Source organism: Acinonyx jubatus, chromosome B4, assembly GCF_027475565.1.
Source record: "Acinonyx jubatus isolate Ajub_Pintada_27869175 chromosome B4, VMU_Ajub_asm_v1.0, whole genome shotgun sequence".
NCBI lineage: Eukaryota > Metazoa > Chordata > Mammalia > Carnivora > Felidae > Acinonyx > Acinonyx jubatus.
The window spans coordinates 9,449,814-9,466,621 of record NC_069387.1 but is presented as its reverse complement, the minus strand read 5'-3'; the positions used below and the strand labels follow the sequence as shown (position 1 = coordinate 9,466,621).

At 38.4% G+C, this 16,808-nt stretch overlaps 1 protein-coding gene across 1 annotated transcript in view; it reads right to left on the bottom strand.

The window, feature by feature from the left end:
* CELF2 (CUGBP Elav-like family member 2) overlaps nucleotides 1–16,808 on the bottom strand; it is an 821,985-nt gene that overhangs the window by 775,462 nt on the left and 29,715 nt on the right. The window lies entirely within an intron of this gene.

Sequence of the window (16,808 nt, the reverse complement as noted above, 5' to 3'; positions counted from 1 at the left end):
ATCTCACTGCAACCACCTCTTTATTCTTCTAGTACCTGAAGTTATTTATGAAAGGGAAATCAAATACACGGGCAAAACAGTAGAAAATAAAGTTAAACAGATGCTCTAATCCTTGACTTTGCCTAATTCTGAGCAACTGCATATTTCTAAGTGGAAGAGTATTCTAGGCTTCCCAGCCATGTATCTACCTTAGGATTCAAGTTATTTGATGATGATGATGATGGTGATGATGATGATGATGATGATGATGATGATATTCGGATTGGTCTTTCTGAAGTTGTTGGCTTTCTTTTTTTTTCCTTTTAGAATTTTTATTAAATTCTAGTTAGTTAACATACAGTGCAATATTGGCTTCAGGAGTAGAATTCAGTGGTTCATCACTTACACACAGCATTCAGTGCTCATCATAACAAGTATTAAGGAAGGCACTTGTTATCATTAATATCTCATTAATTGAAAATATGCCTCTCTTCCTTTTGAGAAATCTGGATGAAAGAGGCATTAAAACTCTAAGAAGTAAAACTCTACACGCAGCCAATATCCCTAACTGACTTTCCTTCCTGTGGAATATTGGAAGATCTTTCTGAATAATTCCTAATGGTCCAGCTAAACCTGACAGTGCATTAAAGATGGCTGGGGCAGCTCAAGAGCATGCTGCGGCTCTCTGATCTAAGTTGTTTGGCTTCAGGATTTGAGGAAGCAAATAGAAGCAGCTGCACTAAGGATTTTCTGCAATTAGGTTCATGCAGATTCTGGAAGTTGCTTATTAGGTCTGTCACTTTCAATCCATCTGGTATTTTCGTGTTCAAGTAGTATTGCGAGTTGCTCAGTGGGGTCAGTGGTTTTCCTTTTACCTGCTAGACAGCATTGCACAACAGTAAAGGCTTATCTGCTGGAGGCAGGATGCACAATTTGGCTGCGTATTGCAAGGCACATGAATTTTTGATTTGTCTGTGTGAGACAGCACAGACACCTCTGAGGAGTTCCGGTTTGGACCAGTCCAAGATTTAGGTAACATTACCAAATTGTCCTGGGCTTATTTATTTTTATTTTTGCACGTGTTCTTTCCCCTAGTGCCTTATGTAACACAAGAACCAAAGGTAAATGCTATGGGCAGCTAGTTATTTCCATTTTATTTTATCACCTGTCTGGTATTGATTCAGAAAGCTATAGACTAAACTAAGTGGTGTTCCTGGAACAGAGCTTGATCCATTCAAACACTTGCTATATTTGAGGGTTCTCAAAAATAAAGAGCATATCTGACCCCTTAGAATCTGCTAATTTTTGAAGGTATTCTGTCTTTTTACCTTTCTCCCCAAACTGCCTTTTTATAGCGTCAACCTTCATTTGGATGGAGGAAAATTGAATTCAAACACTTTCTGAAAAAATCACATTGATACTTCACATCCTTCTCTTCCCTGGTACCTCAGTTTGCCATAAATTTTCAATGCAGGTTTGGGGATGAACTTATTTGGAAACTCTGTATCTCTTCTTCCTCACTACTCACTTGGTAACTACATGGGGTTATGCTAATTTGTACCATGTCCTCTGGATCATGCGGTTATGAGAACTTCCCACTCTCAGGCCTAATCCTTAATATTTTGTGTACTTTTTTTTGGCATTTGCATCTGACTTATTGAGTCTCTGAGAACAACTCTTTCCAATTAGGCATCGAAGGGGCCTGTTCTAAGTTTATTAGTTTGCTCGAGCTTGTTTTATTTATGTTATCTCACTTATACTCAGACTTTAAATTTACCAAAAGATGATAACCAGGAATGCCCTGTGTTTCTTAATAACATACACTAAAATAGTGTCATAGCAGGGAGAGGGGTTGATTTAGGAAGATGAAGTGGCTGCTTATTCTCTTTTATCTTGGCAATTGCAAAGTGGGTCCTGCAAAACATACACCGTCTGGCTTGTGTACTTTGCCAGATGGTTTCCATGGTCTCATTCCCAACAGGGGTGGGGATCCATGGGGTGGGGAACTGGAGCCCAGGCAAAGTGACTCCTTTACTTATCACAGGGCTGCTTGGAAAGAAAACAAAACAAAGCAAATAAGCTTGCAAAATTGGTGGTGATTTCAGTGAAAAGTTGGTGGCTATTTTGCTGCTTAAAATTGTGGTTCCCTTGAAGTATTTCTGGAGATTAGTATGATATATGCTTAGATGTAGCCTTTCATGTTTTTGGACCCAGAGGGCTACAGAACCAGGAAATAATGGTAGCCAGGTTACTGGTAAAAAAGAAAGAAAGAAAATGGCTCATTTTAACACATTGTTGAAGTCCTTGACGCTTGAGGCTGGAGCAGCTGAAGTGGAGGACTGAGATTCCTTTTGGTCAATCCTCTGGGCTAAACCCCAAAACGTCCCCATATCTCCATCATTTGTTCTACAAAGCACATCCCTCATCTGGGTCTCCACTATGGAACATAGTTTTAACCAGAATAGGACTTGGAGTGACGTGGTAAGTCATAGGTGCACTATGTATGCATTCTTCCAGAGTTCAAGATGAGAACTTGTGCTCCCCAAGGTTAAATTCCAGCAAGTTCTGTAGCCTCCTCTCTTTCTTAATGGAAAATGGGGTGGGGTAGGGAATGAGTGGATAACTATGATGGTTGTCTCTGGAATTCACACTCCACCAAGTGATTCCTGGTAGCTACTTTGGTGTTATTTGAAAAGCATCAAATATTTGAACAGCATTTGGTATTATGTGATTAAGCTTTTAGGGACTGACACTCACTGTTGGCTATGGACATTCAGTATGTGTTGAAATTATTTACCATCAGACACACACACACACACACACACACACACACATTGAATGTACTCATTCCACAGGAGTATCCTGAGGATTTGATAAGAGTTGGGTGAAAAGCAAAAAAAAAAAAAAAAAAAAAAAAAAAAGAAAGAAAACAAAAAAAGCATGAGACTCAACAGTAGAGAACTGATCATTTCCTGCTGAAATGGATAGCCTGAGGCAGTTTTTTCCCCTTGATTTGACTGTTGCAAGAGGTAGACATTTGAGTCATAAGTAAAATATTTTTTAAAAATTAGTAAATACTGCCTTCCATTTCCGGAAAGATAGAGTAGATGGACTTTTACGTATTCCTCCTACTGGAATTCCTGAACATTATATATAAAACAAACATAAGAAGACTGTGATAGAACAATTAGAAAACAGCAAGGATATAGAAGAACTCAACCATCAAGCAATAGGTATCTAACATACATTTATAAAACATTCTACAACAACAGAATACACATTTTTTTCAAGTGCCTTGGAACATATATCAAGATGGTCTATATCTTGTGGCTAAAATGAATCTCGATAAATTTAAAAGAATTAAATTTATATAGAGTGTGTTTTATAATCATAATGCAATCAAACTGAAATCAATTTCAAAAAGATAACAAGAAATATCCAAACATGTTGAAACTAAACAGCCTAATTCTAAATAATCTATAGGTCATGAGAAAGTCTCAAAAGAAATTTAAAAAAATTGAACTGAATGATAATATACAGTATATCAAAATTTGTAGGACACAGAGAAAGCACTGTTCAGAGGGAAATTTATAGCACTAAATGAATACATTACAAAAGAAGAAAAGTTTCAAATCGATAATCTAACTTCTCACCTCAAGAATGTAGGAAAAACAGAACAAAATAAACTCAAGGCAAGCAAAGGGAAAAACATGATAAAGAGCAGAAAACATTTAAATTAGAACCAGAAAAATAAATATAGCTTAAAAAAAAAGATCAGTAAAAGTAAAAAATGTCTAGCAAGACTGATAAGGACAAAAAGAGTATGCAAACTGCCAATATCAGAAATAAAACAGGGAACATCACTACAGACCATGCAGACATCAAACAGGCTATAAGGAAATACTATGAACAATTTTATACATCTATATGTGACAACTTAGATGAAATGGACCACTTCCTCAAAAAAGCATAAAGTAGCACAACTCACACACATTAAATAGTTTGAATAACCCTATACCTATGAAGGGAATGCATAATTTTAATACTCTTGAAAGAGAAATCTCCAGGCCCAGAGAGTTTCCCTGGAGAAATCTGGAACCCAAAGCCAAATATGTTAAAGAAAAAAGGGTTAATACCAATGCTACTAAGTCTGTTCCAAAAACAAACAAACAAACAAGCAAACAAACAAAACCCAGGAGAAAACACTTTCCAATTCTTTTCATAAAATCCGACAAAAGGCAGTTCACAAAAAGAAAATTGCAAACCAATATACCTCATGAATGTAGACATAAAAATCCTTAATAAAACATTAGCAAATGGAATTCAGCAATATATAAAAAGAAGTGTACACCAAGACCAAGTGGAGTTCATTTCAGGGATGCAAATCTGATTCTGTATTTGAAAATCAATTAAAGTAATCTACCACATTAGCAGACAAAAGAAGGAAAATAAAATATCAACTGACAGAGAAAAACCATTTGTCAATCATTTTTGATAAAAACTCTTTACAAAAACAGCAATAGAGGCAACTTCCTTCCTTGACAAAGAGCATTAAAAAATTCTACAGCATACACTATTCTTAATCGTTAAAGACTAAATGTTTTCGCCAAAGGTCAGTAGTAAGACAAAGATGTCTTCTCTCCATTCTTGAACATAGTGCTGGAAATTTTAGTTCATTAAGGCAAGAAAAGGAAATACAAAACATACAAATCAGAATGGAGGAAATAAAAGTGTCCTCTTTGCAGATAACATGATTATCTACATAGACAACTCCTAGAACAATGGAGTTCAGCAAGGCTGCAGAATATAAGATAAAAATATAAAAATCAATAGTATTTGTATGAACAAATGAACACAGGGGATCCAAAATTAAAAATATAATACCATTTGTAATTGCTAAACTAATAAACAAACCACCCCAAAATTTCAAATACTTAGTTGCAGATCTAATAAAACACTTAAAGGACTTCATGCTGAAATCTGCACAATGCTGATGAAAGAATTTCAAGGAAGACCTAAACGGATAGAGACACGTACTATATTCAAGGACTGGATGATGCAACACAGTAAAGATGTCAATTCTCCCCAAGTTGGTATATAGGTTGAATAAAATTGCTATCAAAAACACCGTGTTTTATTTTCTATATAAGGCAATATTCTAAAATTTATGTGGAAAAGTAAAAGAACTAGAATACCTGAAAAAATTCTGAAAAAGAAGAATTCAGTGGGAGAAATCAATCTAATGAATTATAAGAGTTATAACATACACTAAGCGATACTAGTAGAGGAATAGACACATGAATCAATGGATAAGAATAGACAACCCAGAAACAGAACCACACAATATGCCCAATTGACTTTGATAAAAATACAAAAGCATTCAATGGAAGAAAGATATCTTTTTCAACAAATTATGGTAAAACAAGTAGATATGAGTAGGCAAAAAAATAAACTTGTCTTACACCTTGTACAAAAATTAACTCAAAATAGATCACAGGCTTAAATGTAATACTACATAAAACTATAAAACCTAAAAATTTTTTTTAAATGTTTTTATTTTTGAGACAGAGAGAGACAGAGCATGAGCAGGGGAGAGGCAGAGAGAGAGGGAGACATAGAATCCAAAGCAGGCTCCAGGCCCCGAGCTGCCAGCACAGAGCCCGACGTGGGACTCAAACCCACGGACTGTGAGATCATGACTTGAGCCGAAGTCAGACGCCCAACCAACTGAACAACCCAGGTGCCCCAAAACTATAAAACTTTTATTTATTTATTTTTTTAAATGTTTATTTTTGAGACAGAGCGCAAGTGGGGGAGGGGCAGAGAGAGAGGGCGACACAGAATCTGAAACAGGCTCTGAGCTGTCAGCACAGAGCCCGATGCAGGGCTCGAACCCACGAACCGTGAGATCATGACCTGAGCCCAAGTCGGACGTTCAACCGACTGAGCCACCCAGGCACCCCAACTATAAAACTTTTAGAGAAAAATATAAGAGAAAATTATCAGGGTCTAGGGCTAGGCAAATAATTCTTTTTAAAAATTTTTTTATTCACTATATTTTTAGGTAAGGAATTCTTCAGACTTGACACCAAAAGCATGATCCATAAAAGGAAAAACTAATAGTTTGGAATTTATCAAAATTTAATATTTTGTTTCATAAAAGATATGTTAAGAAGATGAAATGGCAAGATATGGAGAGGGAGAAAATCTTTGTGAACCACATACCCAACAAAGAGACAGTATCTGACATATCTTTAAAAAAATTAAAAAATCCCAAAATTTTAAAGTGGGCAAAAACACGAGGAGACCTTTCATGGAAGAGGATATACAGATGCCAGGTAATCACATGAAAATATGTGATTTAACATATTTTAGCCAGTAATAAAATGCAAATTAAAACCACAAGGGGACATCACTACATACCTATCAGAATAATTGAAATTAAAAAAAAAAATAGTGACAAAACCAAATGTTGGCAAAGAATGATGCAAAGAAACTGCACCACTCATACATTGCTAGTGGGAATGCAAAATGGTACAGCCAATTTAGAAAAGTTAAGCTGTTTCGTAAAACAAACAATAATAAAACACACACACACACACACACACACACACACACACACCAAAGCATAAATACCATACAACCCTGCAGTTGCACTCCTGGACATTTATCATAAAGAAATGAAAACTAAATTTGCACAAAAACCGAGTTCATAATAGCCCCAACCTGGAATCAGACCAGATGTTTTCCAGTGGGTAAGGGGTTAAACTGTAGTACAGGGTGGTATGTAGCATGGAATAGTACTCAGCAAAAAAAAAAAAAAAAAAAAAAAAAAAAAAAAAAAAAAAAAAAAAAAAAAAAACGGGGGGGTGAGAAACTATTAATAAATGCAAAATCTGGAGGAATCCTCAAAGGTTACATGCTGTGTGATTCCATTTATATAAAATTATTTGAAATGACAACATGATAAGAATGGAGAATAGATTAACGGTTGTCTGGGGTTAGGGAAGGGACAGAGGAAAGTGGGAGTGGATATAAAAGGGCATCATGAGTGATCCTGATTGTGACATTGCACTACAGTTTTGCAAGATGTTACCCTTGGGGGAAACTGAATAAAGCATACTTGGGTTCTCTCTGTGTTAGATTTCAAAACTGTATTAGAATCTACAACAATCTCAATTAAAAAGATCAATTAAGTCATTTAAAGTTTAACTAAATGATATAAAATGAAGCAAACAGGGTAATAATGCTTGGGACAATAGAGTAAACTGGATTCTACCCCAAAATGCCACATCAATATTATGTAGTGCCCAAATGAGACTTGAGATAGTCAAGAAGCTTCAACGTAGAGGGTTTAGTTTCCATGACTCAACGTAACTGAGACGCTGTTTCCCGTTCTGGTTTACATGATGAGGTTGTATTTCACCCTCATGTTTCATGGAGTCTGAACTGCGCTGACCTCAGCTTACCTGCATACATGCCTCTCTTTTGGCCTTCGTCATGGCTCCTGGTATTGCCATTAAATGGTTCTGGAATTTCCCTTTCTGCACAGCATCTTCCCAGTATGCCTTTAAAAGACCCACCTTATCATTCTTTCCCCCCCTTCCCACCATTGCCTCCACTTAAACTGCCAATCCAAACTAGTAAGCAAACTCATCACAGCACTAAATAAACAGGTTTGAATTACCAGTTTAACCCTCCTTCTGGATGTCTTATATTTTAAAAGAATCAAAAATGATTTCAATTACTCTTCTATTGGTAGACTGCCGGAAGGAGATCCAGTTGTCCCTACGGGACTGGTGGTTGTAAAGAAGCCGGGAGCCTCCCTTTGACTCCCCCGCCCCCTTGATTTTAGTCAAGGAGAATGGTGAAGGGCTAGGAAAATACCAAAGCGCATGCTTGGACTGCCCTTTCTTCTCCAACTCTCTCCCACCTCCCTGTGGTCCTTCCCTAATCTGTGAGTAAATATTTTAATGAGACCATTAATTGTGTTACACTATTTTGTTTGTAAATGTCCTTTTTAATGAAATGACTTAATCAAATTTTAGTTGCAAATCCCTACCTCCTAATTTTTCATGGACTTGACGTTCTCACTTGCGTGGCTTGTTACATGATGTTTTCCATCAGTGTGCCTCTGTATTAGCTGTTACGTCCGTAAGGAGAAAGAGGGCAGGGCAAGGTGAAATTTGACTATAGTCTGCAAAATAACCCTTGCCAGAAAGGCACTGTATCATGAACTCAGAAGGCATTCTGTGCTAGATTTATCCAGTCTCTTTTACCCAACTGCAGTCTTCTTTATGCCATGCTTTCTTTCTTCCTCACCTTTTACTCTTTCCTCAACCACTGGCAGTCAGAGGTCTGCCCCTAGTCGCTGAGCTCAAATAGTTCCCTTGATCAAACCCAAGAGATTTGGCCCAGTCTTGCCACTACTAGCCCATCTGTGGTTTTGGTCTGACTATTCACGTCCTTACTTTTAAAAAATGTCTGCTTATTTTTGAGAGAGAGAACACAATGGGGAAGGTGCAGAGAGAGATGGGGAGAGGGGATCTAAGCGGACTCTGGGCTGACAGCAGAGAGCCCGATGTGGGTCTCGAAGTCACAAACCGATAGATTATGATCCGAGCTGAAATCAGATGCTCAACTGCCTGAGCCACCCAGGTGTCCTCCCACCTCCTTACTTCGACACGTTCTTTCCCTGATTTCATGAATGTTGCCTCCCCTGGTTCTCCTGAAGATGGGAGGCAGTTACAGTTCTCCTGTAAAGTGTCTCCTCATAATCTGCCTTTGGATGCGTCACTGGCATTTCAAACTTGCCCATCACTGAGCTATTGATGGTACCACAAATCTGCTTTCCCATTTCAGTTAATGGCAACCCCAATCTTTCACTTGTTCAGGTAAAAATCTTTGAGTATTCCTTGATCCCCTCTTCTTCTCCCCAGTTACATCTGGTTCATAAACAAACTTTCCTTGCTTTCCCTCAAAATATGTGTAGAATCTGAGCACTTCTTACCACTTCCATCATCACCACCCCCATGGGTGCCACCTTCTCTGCTTGCCTGGGTCACCGCCATAGCCTCGGGTCTCTGCTTCTGCCCTTGCTCATCTCTTAATTCTCAATAGAAAAGCCAGTGTGATTATGTTAAATTGTAGCAGGTCAAGTCTCATCTAGAAATCCTCCAGCAGCTTCTTGTCTGGCTTAGAGTAAAAGCCAGTCCTTCTGCTAGCTTGTATCATTGGCTCACTCCCACCTTATTACATGATCCTTCACTCTGATCTATCCACACTGGCCTCCTTGGTCTTCTTGATCATGCAGACTTCTGCTTCGGAGCCTCATGCCTGCCATCGGTTTCCTCTGCCTGAATGCTCTTTCAAGGGAGTGGCGTGTCTGACTTCTTCATGTCAGGCTTCAGAGGGTTTCCCCCCACCACCTCTGGGGACGCTGAAAGCCCTCATCCCAGGCACTTATCTCTCCCATTCCTGTTTTAATTTTCATCAGTAGCACCTATTTTACATAGTATACATTTGACTTAATCTTACTTAGTGCCTTTCTCTTCTACTAGGCTGTGAGTTTAGTGGGCAGACATTTTTGTTTTTTAAAAAATTTTTTTAATGTTTATTTTCTTTTTGAGAGAGAGAAAGAGACAGGGCATGAGCAGGGGGAGTGGCAGGGAGATAGGGAGACACAGGATCCGAAGCAGGCTCCAGGCTCTGAGCTGTCAGTACAGAGCCCGACGCGGGGCTGGAACTCACAGATTGTCAGATTATGACTTGAGCCAAAGTGAGGGCTCAACCAACTGAGCCACCCAGGTGCTCCGCAGACATTTTTGTTTGTCTTTCCAATGCTCTGTTTTCAGCACCAAGACTAGCGCCTGGTGCGCAGACTCACGGTCAATATTTCTACGTGAACTGAATAATTATTTTCTTTGTCTTTGTGTCTCTCCATTTCTCTCTCTGTGTCCCTTTATTATGGCCTTTCCATTCTTGGCTATTCTTTCCTTCCTCTGCTTCATAAATGTAGGTATGTCCCAAGAGTGTCTCCTTGGTGCCCTCATCTTTTATTACATTCTTTTTCCCTTTCCTTTTCTCTTCCACCTTCTTCCCTTGACCACTGGCCCCTGATTTCAAGGCACAGATATCTCTCTTTCCCTCTTACACTTCTCCCAGGCCTCTGACTGTAGTTAGGGGTGCTACACATCTGGACCCTGCAGGGCAAGAGAAGCAGGAGAACAGGCGGCATGAGCACTGAGATGATTTCAGTATTGTTTACCATAAAGGCCTTGAGTTTCCATCTTGGGTTATAGGAATAAGTTTATATGTTCAATTTTCTTTTGTCTGGTAAGCTTCTGGGGGGCAAGGATCATACATTATTAATGTTTATATTCATCAATTCTTCCCTCTATCTATCCATGCATGCATTCACCAATAGAGATTTGTAGGGCACCCACTAGGTGCCAGGTCTTTTCCCAAGGCTCTGGGAATGCAAAGTTAGGTAAAACCTGAGATGGTATTAAGAACAACCAGAAAAGCTCAAAGGTTTCAAGTCATGGAGATCAGGGACACAGTGAAGAAAAAACCAATTAGCAGAGTACTACTGTAGTATAGAGAATAAATCAAGGCCATTTCTAAAGGAGGGAAGGTATAGATGGAAATAAGTAATAAGATTTGAGAAATATCCAATGAGAAACTTATCTAGAATAGCCACTCAATAGTTTTTACTAGATGATTTGATTTGTTATAGAAGAAACTGGCTTATAAGAACTCAGGATTTGAAGTTGCATCGAGTTGAGTTTAAATCCCCTAAACTCATCTGTTTGCTAGCTGTATGGCTATGGGCAAATTATTTAATCTCTCCAGGTCTCAGTTTCCTTAGCTGTAAAATGAGGTGGGCAAAACTCAACTCAAAGGGTTTTTTCAAGGTTACATAAGGAAATTCATGTAAAGTGAACAGGGCCAGGTACAAACTATGTGATGTATAGGTCACTGTTTACATTATAATAAACATTTAATGTGACTATTTAAAGAGTCACAAAAAAATAGAGTGACAAATAGATATTCCCAACAAGTTGAAATGTCAGCTACTCAAATAGAAATAAATACAAACTTTTATTTCAATTATATTATTTCTCCTCTTTCCCAGTACATGAGGATATCAGGAGAAAATACCTACAGTTCTCAGAAAGTGAATCAAGTATAATAACTAATAACTAGTGAGTTTGTTCTGTTGGGGCAAGAAGGGATCATTGTAGAACACAGCAAATAGAAGTGCCCAAGTCTGTCTGTCTGCCTGTCTCTCATTGCCCATGTAGCTTTAAACATTATGCAAAAAAATGTCATTTAGAGTCATTTTAATCATGGTATTGCCAGAGAGCAGTGGATAACCATTTCTTCTGCCAGAAATTTTGATTTCTTTCTTAAAGGAAGGGGAAAAAGCAGTTCGTGCTCAGTGGGACAGTTCTGGTTGTCTGTGGATCCTGCTGCCTGCTCAACTCTTGGGAACATGCATTACAACATGGATAGTTTTCAAGGCACCTTTGAGGTCCTCAATATATCTACTAGTATCTACTTTAGTAACTTAAGCTCTATACTAATTATCTGTTTTGAGATACAAAGTAGAAAGGGCAATTTTCCTTTCAAGAATTTTCCTTTCAAGAGATGATAGATAAAAGTCACACAGCTATTTTCTAACCTGATCAATAGCTATCTAATATTCCATACATGATATGAACTGTTTTGTTTTCTATTTACAAAGAGATACATCTTTTAATGGGGCAAGGTAGATTTTGAATGCAACCCTTGTTTGCTTGAGGACTGATATTAACTTAAAATAGTTCAAGCAGATGTTATCCTAATCCTCCCTACTTTGAGTTTCTCTGTTGTTTGGCTAAAATCCATATATTTTGTTGTATGGATAGATCCATATAATGTTTGTCTGGGATATCAAAAGCCCAGAGTTTAATCTTGTAATGCCTTTCATAGATGTATTTGATAGTGATTGCAATGTTTAGATGATAAACTCTGAGAACATGGACTGGGCCTTTTACATGTTCTATGTATCCCTCCCTCCTCTCCCCAAGGTCAAGAACAGGGCAGAACACATAATATATGCTCAACAAACCCCCACTGATGGGTTCAGTGTTTATGAAAACAACTCTACAGTAGAGTATCATGGTGAGGAAGTTCGATAGTTGTATAAAACAATGAGCTAAAGAAGAAATTGTCAAATCTCTCAATCACATACTTATTGCTTTTTCCTTATGGTAATTGGAGTAAATGCATCATCTTTTCTATGCACTTATCTTCCTACTTGTAAGATGAGGTATTGGAAAATGATTGTCTCCAATATTAAGAGAACTTGGAATGTACTGTGGTATCTCAGCATGCCCATTTCTTTGACTGGGAATGGTCAAACACGTTGGGTTACTTACTCTTAATATTTTACTGATCAGTAACAAAATGTACCAAAAGAAAATGTCCAGATGATGTTAGGAAAGGAAGTGCTTACACAACCCGATTCAACTTTAAAAGGAAACATTCTTAATTCTAATATTTCAAAACCCTTCTCCATTTATCTTATGGTTGCTACCTTTTTACCCTTTCCCTTTAAAGGAAAAATAGTAAATTGGACATACGGTAATTCTTAGAGAATGTTCTACATATTATAAGACTGACATTCATTCATTAATTCAATGTTTATGAAGCATCTTTTGCTCTGTGCCAGAGAAAAATTGTTCTGTATTTGTGAAATTCATCCTCTCTTGGAGGAGATCTTAGGATAAACCTCTTAGAGATTCTACCATAGTAATGCTATTGGGCTCATGAGGACAAGAACCACTGGGTCTCCACAAGACAGCAATATATATTCTGCTCTGAATTGTCAAGAAGAGCTCAGAGGTAGGCTGGCAAAATGGCATTTTCTAGGCAGCAGGAACATCATGGGCAGGGCTTGGAGGAATAAGGGCACAGAGTAGCCTATGGCTTGGTAAGGAATTTGGGCTTTTGCTAAGGGCAGCAAGGTCTGATTTATTTTATTAAAATATACATAACACACAATTAACCATTTTGATCGTTCTCGAGTGCACAGTGTAGTGGCACTAAGTATATTCACACGGTTGTGCAACCATCACCACTATCCGACTTCAGAGTGCTTTCATCTTGTGAAGTCAAAACTCTGTACCCAGTAAATAATAACTCTCCATTCCTCCCTTATGTCATCCCCTGGCAACCACTGTTCTACTTTGTGTCTCCATGAAGTTGACTAATCTAGATTCCTCATATAATTGGAATCATACAGTATTTGTCCTTTCTTTTGTCATTGGCTTATTTCACTTAGTGCAATGTCTTCAAGATTCATCCATGTCGTAGCATGTGCCATCATTTCTGTCCTTTTTAAGGGTGACTAGTAGTCCACTGTGTGCACAGACCACAATGTGTTAATCCATTCTTCTGTTGCTGGCCACTTTGCTTGCTTCCAACTTTGGCCTTAAGTGGATAAGGCTGCAGTGAATGTGGGAAGTCCATATATGTCTTCAAGACGGTGATCTCATTTCCTTTGGATATATACTCCAAAGGGCAATTGCTGGATGATGTGGTAATTCTATGTTTAATTTTTTGAGGAGCTGCCTTACTGTTTTCCACAGTGGCTTACAATTTTATCATGCCTAAATAAGGGTTGAATTTTAAAGGATGTTAAAACTAGTGAGAGACTGATCATTTGGTGTGGATAGCACACCGCCTGCTGTACGGAGGATGGACGAAAGGCAGCGGAGCTGGCGTTAGGATGCTGACAACCAGCTTAGGGCTGAGGGAGCTGTGACCTGGGGCTGGCCCTGTGTGGATGAGGACAGACGAGGAGCTGCAGAGATTCCTGACAAGTACAATCACGTGCTTAATGAAGCTTTCTTGTAATGGTATCACCAATAACCAGCCCCAGCTGGAGTTGGGGGAGGAATTAAGGAAAGAATAAATCCTAAATTATTAAATGAATTGTCTGGGAATGGCAGAAGAACTGAGAGAAAGGGATATGAAAAGGAGGAGGAGACAGTCAGACAGAAACCCAAGGAAAAAAAGGAAAAAGGCCAGGAGACACTGATCCTATGATAAGGCTTATGAAAAGATGATCAGGTAGTCTTATATACCACAGAACTTTAAAAAGAAATTTATTAAGATGGGGGCGCCTGGGCGGCTCAGTCAGTTAAGCATCTGACTTCAGCTCAGGTCATGATCTCACAGCTCGTGGGTTCAAGCCCCGCGTCGGGCTCTGTGCTGACGGCTTGGAGCTTGGAGTCTGCTTTGGATTCTGTGTCTCCCTCTCTGTCTGCTCCTCCCCTGCTCATGCTCTATCTCTCTAAAAATTAAAATAAACCATTAAAAAATTAAAAAAAAAGAAATTTATTAAGATGTACTTGAGAAGTGGTGGACGAAGCAATTGACAACAGAAAGACATGTGCTTCTCAAATAAGAATGGAGTAGTTATGGGGCAGCCCAGCTAGTTCATCACTTTTTTAAAAAGTTTATTTATTTATTTAGAGACAGCGTGCATGCGAGCAGGGGAGGGGAAGACAGAGAGAGGGGAGAGAGAGAATCCCAAGCAGGCTCCTTGTTGTGGGCACAGAGCCCGACGCAGAGCTCAATCCCACAAACCCGCGATCGTGACCTGAGCAGAAATCAAGGGTCGGATGCTTCACCAACTGAGCCACCCAGGCAACCCAACTCATGACTTTTACATTGTGGCTTCACTGGATCACCTATTTAACTGAGCAAAAGATCACACTGGTTTTGTGTGTGAATGTAGAACACACTTTTGTTTTACAGATTAGAATAGGAATACACGTGTCATAAGGATTCACAAATCACAAAAGTAAGAAAATCAACATAAACAGTTTGGGCAATGGATTTCTTGCCCTTAGCTTTCAGCTGAGAAAATCCCAGGATTAGAAATAGAGTCCAGTTGCCACCCATATTTAGAGAAAGAGAGGGTCATCCACTGATAAGTGTGATTAGAATGGAGCTTATCTTCCCGAAGATATTGAAGAGCTGGAGCAAAAGGGCACCAAATGAATTTGAAACTGTTTCTAGCGCAGACACTGCTGGAAATCTCATTTAGTCATATTTTTGAATGGATAGGCTATGCAAACAAGTATAATTTCTGTGCAAGAAAATTCTGCATTTATTGAATGTGTCTGGATGAAGTTTTTGAAACATACTGAATAAAATATATTGAATAGATTGTAATGTTAGTGAAAGGGGCCGGATTGAAGTACCTACACATTTGTTTGCTCTGCTGGGGAAGCCTTGTTGCCAGGCAAGTTCCTCTAACCTTGACCTTGGGAGACAAACTGCCTCAGAGAAGGAGGAATCAAGTGGTTTTCTCGCTGTGAAGAGATTTAAGTTTTCTTTAACCTGTCCCCCTACAGACATTTAAATAGGATTGACTTCCTTACAATAGTCATTGGGTAGCAAATAATGACTAATTTTAAGAAAACTTCATATCATCCAGCCCGACTACTGCTGGATTTTTATGTGACCTTCTCATTTTCAGTTTGGAAGGTCACCTTTTGGGGGTGAAACATCTCAGGTCCTAAGACTCTTCCATTTGAATCAAAGCTTATTTTCACTTCCAAGTAAGTAGCCTTTCTTTATTAATTCCCTTAGGCGACTTGCATCAATTTCTGTTTCTTGGTTTCCACCTGATGACAAGCCTGTTTACCTCTCCAGATTCAGAGATAGGAGAGAGATGACCATTCTCAGCCCAGAGCCTTGCACTAATTTGTAACCTGCTCACATATTCCTACTACCCTCCCTTCCTCCCTCTCTTCTTTTTCTGTATTCTATGTAGTGTGTGCATGTGTGTGTGTGTGTGTGTGTGTGTGTGTGTGTGTGTGTATAATTTCCAATTTATTGTGCATATAATCTCTCCTTGGCCAGATAGACTATAAGTTATATGTCTTTAAAACTGTTTTTTCCCCCTCTAAATCCATCAAACACATGTTTGACTCCAGAGTGAGTACCCATTAGTGTGTTCAGCTGAATGAAGTCCAAAATAATAACCATAGTAAAATTTTCTGGTGCAGACAGGGACATTTTCCAGAGAATAGTCATGTCAGAATAACTGGCAGGTGTCATGTGATAATAGAGAAAAATGATTCCTGCTTCTGGTAATTTTGCAAGTCTTAAACTGAAATTTTCAACTATAGTTACCCCTAGCCCCCATATCGTTTAATAACAGAATTGTTTCCAATTTAGGCAAAATTGACCTATTCTGCTCTCTGGTAATTAAGCAAGCCAAAAGGCTCACATTACCCATGTCTTAATATCAAATGGACATCATCTTAAGAAACGGTGAACAATTTGTTTAAATTCAGGTGTTCTAATAGTTTTTATTTTTTTGATAATATGATAGAAGTGATTTTCCCCATGACATGCCAGAGAATTTTACTGGGAGAATCATCAAATGTGTTTTTTCAGATAATAAAGGTTTATAAATTTCAATAATGTTATAAAAACACTCTGCATTCCCTTCTGACATCTGAGTCCCTATACCAAATAGTTACAAAAAGAAATGTTCCTTCTAAATAATGGCAAGAGTCATGAGATACAAACATATATACATGGCTTTCTCCCAAATCTGGGATATACTCATGTAGATTAAAATTTTTTAAATTAAGGAGAATGAATGGAGAAAGAGTTATTTTGCTGAGATTCTTGAGCTCATGAGGCTATTTAATTGAAATTGTCAACTTCGCTCCTGAAATCCTGACATTTTACTAATTCTTCTCATATTTTGTTTTTATGGACAAGCCAAAGAAAGTATGTTAGCACAAGTTGCTCTC